The following is a 7,398-nucleotide window of genomic DNA, read 5'->3' as shown; positions in this document are numbered from 1 at the left end:
CTTGGCTCAAAAGGTGAAAATCAAGTTATTCCTTAAAGAAGGATACAAATGTGACATGTACTCTATCTCTTTATACACAATATTTGCTCTCTCCTATATAGTCAACAAGAATGTGAATAACTGGCAACAAGTTTCACTAGGGCTATAAAAGAATATAATTTTGAAACATGACCTATAGGTGACAACAGCTATAGCTCTGGCTACAGCTCTGGCTTTGGCTCTTTCCCTAGCCTTTGTCTTTGAGGGGAAGAAAGAAGCAGAATCCTTTGAACTTGAACAAAAATTTCTAGACTTACTACTAGTTTTTCTACTTTTAGTGCAAGATCTTGAAATGTGTTAGAGTTTACAGCAAATATTATATTTTCTATTGAGTGAGCTCTGGTATTACTGAATCTTTTTACTGTAGTAAATTTCTGATGATAAAACCTTCATCATATCCATGAATTTCCATATTTCCTCCTCAGTGATACAGTCGACATGTACACAGTTCAGTCTGAATAAAGTCATCATTATACCAGCACAGAGCTCTGCAAAACATCTGCCATTACATCAATTCCTAATGTGATGGAGGAAGGTCATTGGTAATAAATAAACTGCCTTGGCCCATTTTGATAGGCCATCCCTTAGGTGGGTGGAGTAGGCAGAACAGAATGCTGGGAGGAAGAGGAAGTGAGCTCAGAGAAGCCATGCTCCCCTCTCCTGGGCAGACGCACTTGATGAAGCAAGCTGCCAGGTCAGACATGCTGAATCTTTCCCAGTAAGACCGGTGCTATACAGTTTATTAGAGATGGGTTGATCGCGATATCAGAATTAGCCAGTAAGGGCTAGAGCTAATGGGCCAAGAAGTGTTTAAAAGAATACAGTGTCAGCCGGGCGGTGGTGGCACACGCCTTTAATCCCAGCACTCTGGAGGCAGAGGCAGGTGGATCTCTGTAAGTTCGAGACCAGCCTGGTCTACAAGAGCTAGTTCCAGGACAGGCTCCAAAACCACAGAGAAACCCTGTCTCGAAAAACCAAAAAAAAAAAAATACAGTGTCTGTGTAATTATTTCGGGGCATAAGCTAGCAGGCAGCCGGGGTGCTGGGGACGCAGCCCTGCTACTCCCACCACTACACTAATGTAACATTAGGGCAGATATTCTTTTATAAGCGAAGGAAGGGATATTAATGTCAAAATACTGACAGTTAAGATCATCTCACCATGTGTAACAGAGTCTCCATTGGACTTTAGGCAGTCCTTATATTATTTGTTCTGCCATTAACATATATTTCCCACCAGATTTATTTATTTATTTATTTATTTATTTATTTATTTATTTATTTGACACAGGGTTTCTTCATAGCTTGGAGCCTGCCTTGGAACTAGCTCTTATAGAGCATGCTGTCCTTGAACTCACAGAAATTCAACTTCCTCTGCCTGCCTCCTGAGTGCCGGGATTAAAGGCGTGTGCTACCACCACCTGGCTATAAACATCTTAAAATTATTACAGATTACTCTTCCTTTGGCCCTGGCAGCCACCTTGCTGTATACAGCTCTGAGGGCAGCACTCCAGCTCTCACTCCAGGAGGTCCTATTGCATTCTCCAAACACAGACTGCATCAAAGCTGCCTGAATTTCGCACAGAGCCTAAAACATCCTATTCTTCCAGGGTTTCCACTGTATTCCAGCATTCAAGACAAGACCTCCAACTTTATCCCAGAGCAGCAGGAAGCAACCATGAGTAATCTCTACACCCCTCTGCGACACTGAAAACTATAGCCCAAGGGTTGGACTGGCTTTTAAAAATGTTCTACAGGCAGAAAACCCTGACGGCTCTTTGGACTAAAGAGGGAGGGGGAAAGGAGTGGGGGGAGGGGGAGAAGGGTGGGAGGAGGGGGAGAAGGGTGGGAGGAGGGGGAGGGAAATGGGAGGCTGGGTGGAGGTGGAAACTTGTTAAAATAAAAAATAAAAAAAATAAAAAAGAAAAAAAATATTCTATAACTGATTGTAGAAATTCTGCCTATGATACTATAATGTATATGCTATCAGACTGTAGTGTGGTGGACTTGTTACTGCTGCCTGTTTTGCTATCCCTGTTTTTTTTTGGGGGGGGGCAAGGAGTGAGAAGACACGGAGGCAACAACGCAGACTCTGGGAGATTCCAATGCAGAGGCTCTTTATTGTAAAAAGGTTGGGGGTTTTATGGGATTTGGGAAATTAAGCTACTGTAGGAATGTTTCTGGTTGGTCCTTTTGAAACTGGCAGTCACTCCTGGTGTGTTGTGATTGGCTAGGAGTGTGTGCCAATATAATTATTGTTTTTGTTCTGTGAAACCTATTTCAACAAGTGTTCACCTGGACCAGATTGTGGAAATAGGTTACACTATCCTGGGGTGTACAAAGTTTGAGGAACTTGAAGGCTAGGTTGGACACTTGTTGAAATAGGCATGCAGGTCAATTATGGATTGCCATATGGTGTCATTGTATTTATTGTCCAAGGCCAGTAAGCTTGTGGAGGGTGATATTAAGTTCAAATAGCAAATTTACATGGGTTTGGTTTTCTGCTACATCATCATAAGCAGAGTGCCACTAAAGGAAAACTGGGGGTCAAGGACTGCCTTCAACACGGAGTACCAATTGTAATCAGTTTGAAGCTGCAAGACCCATTGTCTGAGTACTTGCTCAAAATAATGAGAATTGGGGTAGTACTAGTCGCGCTCCCATACCCCTGCATGGCTCCCAGCCAGATCCTGGCCTTGTTGCCACTGGGAGGACACATGGCTGACAAGGACAACATCACTGGAGCCTTCAGACTCCACAGGGATGGGATACATTTGGAAGTGTTCAAACATTTCGGAAATGGACTGGAACCACACATTTTAGACCTGACACTGACCCTCCTCATTCATGACAAACGCAGGTGCTAGGACCTGTACTGGAAGTTGAAAGTGAGGACATATTTACCACATCTTGTCTGTCTCACTCTGACATACTAGGAAGAAACTATTGGAGCCAGTGCCTCCTTCCAGCACTAACTGGGCAGTCTTGAGTCGAGAGAACATGCCATGGAACCAAGGATCTCCTGAGAGGGACTGATACCCTTCAGTGCCTTCTGACTACCCCTGGAACAAGAATGTTCCTGTGGCTGCTTCTGGAGTATTCAGGAGATTGGAGCTTAAGAGGTGATTAACTGTCCATGCTGGTGCCCCTTCTTCAATGGGAGTGCAAGGGGGCAATTCCGGAGGAAGCAGTTCCATTGAGGCAAAGTGGGAGGCAGCAATGGAGGCAGAACTAGGGGAGAAGTATGCTGATGGCCGGTCAGAAGGACTCCCATAAGCCCCTTGCAACAAGTGATCATTACTCTTGCTGGATCTCAGCAGCAGATCCTGGCTGGGCAGACTCTGAATGATTCAGGTTGGACAACTCTGTCTGTGTTATCCTTTGTGAGGAAGGAAGTCCCAGGGGTCAGAGGAAGGGTCATGATACAGGGGCTGATATTAGGGCAGGATCCTGGGCTTAGGCACTCCTGGATGTCAGACACCCAGGCCTTCTCATGAAGTGTATCAGTTGTCTCCAGATTGTACTCTGAAGGGCCTTCTACCTTAACCACAAACATGTTATCCCTGACAGGCATCTCTAGGGCTGTGGTTGTGCGAACATCAGTGATAATAGGACAAGGAATACTGAGTCAGGGCTGGGATGCCTTGGGTAGTATGAAGAACTCCAGGCAACTTCCTCCTCTTTTACTTTGGAGAAGTAGGCAACACTTTTGCCACTGAGGCTGCCCACCACCCACTGAGGTCAGCCCAGCCACCTCTCCTCCACAATCCACTCCTGCTCAGTCAGGGTCAGCCTCTTCAGACCCCATAAAACTGAGCAGCTCTTCTCTCGGTACCATTCCTGCTCCATCTTTCAAGGTTTCCCTACCATGACTCAGTATCAGCCTCTCAAAGGGGTGAGTTCATCTCTCCCCAGGGGATGTGCCATCACTAGGAAATCCCTTACCAACTAACTGTCCCAGCACCACCAGAGAAGCTGGAGTTTCTCTTTCCACCTAGGACTGGGGGCTCTGGTGTGGTCTCCAGAGGCCCAGCTGGGGACGAAGCGTCAATAGCCATTTGCCACTGCAGCATGCCTCAGACAGAACTCCTGATTGAGCAACACACTGTTTCTTGAAGTTCAGCGTTGAGTACATTGCAGATGAGGAAGAGACTGACGAAGGAAGGAACCAGCTAAGTGCTTGGAAAATGGAAATAGATACAACACAGACAGGGCCCTGCCCACCCTGCAGCTGTCAAGGGACAAGTCATGTGGTGATGCAAACTCCACACCAGGGTTCAATGGGGCCAAGACAGTTGGAGAGAGTGAGCCCAAGGCCTGGGACACCTCAGTTCCAAAGTGCTGCAGGAATAACTCAGCAAAACTGCCAGAAAAGGCAGTTTCTGCTCCAGGCTCTGCATATTGTGGGTGGGAGGTCAGATATTGGCAAAAACAGTGGGCAAAATCCAGGGTAGCAGCTCTTGCATGCGCCTCACAGAACTCTGGCTAACTTGGGGGAGAGGGTGATGGCAGTGCTGGTGGAGAAGGGAAGCCCCATCATCCGGGGAAGGAGTACTATACACCGAGGTTGCTTGCTCAATTCCTGGTCGCCCAGACCCAAAACAATCACACAGAAATTGTAATAATTACAATAATGTTTGGCCAATAACTTAAGCATATTTCTAGTTAGCTCTAACATCTTAAACTAACCCATTTCCACTATTCTATGTATTACCATGATGCTCTTAGTTTACTTGCAAAGTTCCAGGGCGTCTGTCTTTTTAGGCAGCTACATGGTAGCTCTTTGACTCCTCCTATTCTCTCTCTATATCTCCATTCGAATTTTCTACCTGGATTTACTCTGCTAACCCATTGGCTGAAAGCAGCTTCTTAATTAATTGTTAATAAAACATATTCACAGAATACAGAGGGGACTCCCACATCAGGACACCATTCATGATGGGCCCCAGGAGGAGTCTGTGAGGAGTGGCAGCAAGGAAGAAAATGGCGAGAAGATATGGGTGAGTAGCAACAACTTCATCTCGGTCCACATGTTCAGCTCCAGCGTCAAGCTAGTGGAGGTAGCCACTGTCTGAGGAGAGTGTTCCAACCCCAGAAGGAAAAGGGAATTCAACCACAGTCAAATGGCCAAAGCCTTTCCAGAGACTGACTGACACCCTGATGGCTCTTAACTGGTGATCATGTAACCGGATTAGTTGAGAAGAGAGACTAGGAGAGGAAGTCCAACAGTCCACAATCCGAAGAGCAGTCAGGACTCCCTATAAAGCAAGAGAGCCTTCAGACAATCTCTAAGAGTGGCCCCGAGCAAAAGTCATCAGTTGTTCTCAGGCTGTGAGGGATTCCATGCCAGGACAAGAACTGAAGGGAATGGGAAAGTAATGTTTGCAGACCCAGTGTCCTGCTTATAGTGAAGGGCTTCTGCAGTTTGTTAGGCTGCAGTTGTATGCTCACACAGTGTCTCCAGGAGAAAAGGACCTGTTGGAGGGTCCTTTATTGGCGTTCTACCTCCTGGGTGGTCAACCCTTGTGTGGAGGTACAGGGACAAACCAAGTCATGATGAAGAGTTCTTTTTTTTTTTTTTTTTAATCTTTTTTTTTAAATATTTATTTATTATGTATACAATGTTCTGTCTGTGTGTATGTCTGCAGGCCAGAAGAGGGCACCAGACATCATTACAGATGGTTGTAAGCCACCATATGGTTGCTGGGAATTGAACTCAGGACCTTTGGAAGAGCAGCAATGCTCTTAACCACTGAGCCATCTCTCCAGCCCATGATGAAGAGTTCTTAACCAGGATGCCAAAGATGGGAAAGAAAAGAAACTGTAGGGATAGGAAATGAAGCCCCCACTCACTAAGGGCTTAGAAAATGAAAATAGGGGTCAACTCACCAAAAACAGCACAAGAGGGTGAACTCAAGATGCCAGCGGAGAATCAGGATGGGGACAGCAGCAAACAAGAAAGAAAAATGCCCCAAAGAGGGTAAGGAGGACCAAAAAAGAGAGCAAAAGGAAAGGGTCCATCCAGGTCTGGTGCCAGGTGTAGTTTTTGCGGGCTTGTTGCTGCTGCCTGTTGTGTGATCCTTGTTTCCCAGGTTGCAGGGGGTGAGAAGATGTGGAAGCAATGACATAAAGTCCTGGAGATTCCAATGCAGAAGCTCTTTATTGTAAAAAGGTCAGGAGCTTTTATGAGGTTAAGAAAATTAAACTACCGCAAGAACGTTTCTGGTTGGTCCTTTTGAAACTGGTGCTCACTGCTGGCATGCTGTGATTGGCTAGGAGTATGCATCATTAGTTACCGTGCTTTTGGTCCCCTGATAAGTTATCTTGGCCAATTTTGCTACTCATTGTGCCATCAATATAGATAATTGGTTATTAATTTCAAAATCATTATTATTCTTCCAGTCATCCTCAGACTTTTAATCAACCACATTATTCATTGCTGCGAGATATAAAAACATGCTGCATTTATTAAACAAGAAAAGGGGAGATGTTGTGGTCCAAGCATTATTATACAGTGAGAGTACAGCTGACACTCTCTAGGAAAACACCCAACTTGCAAAGCTTTGGGAACCTGCCTTTTGAATAGTTGTTGTCACTTCTGTAAAAGCCCTGTGAAGCCATAGTATTCCCTTTTGCATAGTTAGATTCGTCTTAAATAACACTAGCAGTGTATTAACCAATTATTGGGCATACGTTCCTTGTGTATTGTTATATATGAGATGACTTTTCATGTTGATATATAGAATGTATATTGGATGCCTTGATTTTTTGGAAAGGTCCCAGAGAAAAGAAATTCTTCTCACTCTGGTGCCAGTGGGAACAAAACTGCTGCTTGGCCTGGAGGCTGGAATTGCCAGGCTTTGGATTTTATACTACTACAATTTTTCCTTTAGATGTTACCTTTAGATCACATTAGATGTTATCTCTAGAGCTAAGATATTCCATCCACTTTAATTCAGCTAACAAAACGCCAGTGCAAAATAAGCGTCATTGCTTTCCTCCCACAACATACTATGCTTGCCATGGTTACCACAACGCTGTGTTACTAGCTGCTATGGAAGGAAGCTGACATTCACAGAGTGTATCAGCACTGTTGTGTTTTTCTTCCCTCTTTTTCTACATTTATGAATTACAAACTTCTTGCTTAACTAATCACACAAATGTAGTTAATATACAAACTCCCTCTCTCCCCGCCTACAAATCATAGCCCCTTCCTCTATTTACCCTTATCAGATATGCCTGTGTGCTTTACAGCCACACCCCCTTTGCAACCTTACAAGTGCCTGCTTATCTACCCTATCTGCATTTTGGGCCCTGTGAAATGCATGCTTGGTGGTATCCTTGTTATAACCAGAGAATT

The 7,398-nt window shown here is 44.8% G+C and overlaps 1 pseudogene; it reads right to left on the bottom strand.

Annotated features, from left to right (window-relative positions):
• Positions 1 to 2,542: 2,542 nt before the first annotated feature.
• LOC121439004 lies at positions 2,543 to 6,383 on the bottom strand (annotated as a pseudogene).
• Between the last annotated feature and the right edge of the window lie 1,015 nt (positions 6,384 to 7,398).

This window comes from Microtus oregoni, unplaced genomic scaffold (assembly GCF_018167655.1).
Source record: "Microtus oregoni isolate MIOR12 unplaced genomic scaffold, Mior012 000059F_ref0000304, whole genome shotgun sequence".
NCBI lineage: Eukaryota > Metazoa > Chordata > Mammalia > Rodentia > Cricetidae > Microtus > Microtus oregoni.
The sequence above is the reverse complement of the archived record's forward strand: the minus strand, read 5'-3'. Positions and strand labels throughout refer to the sequence as shown.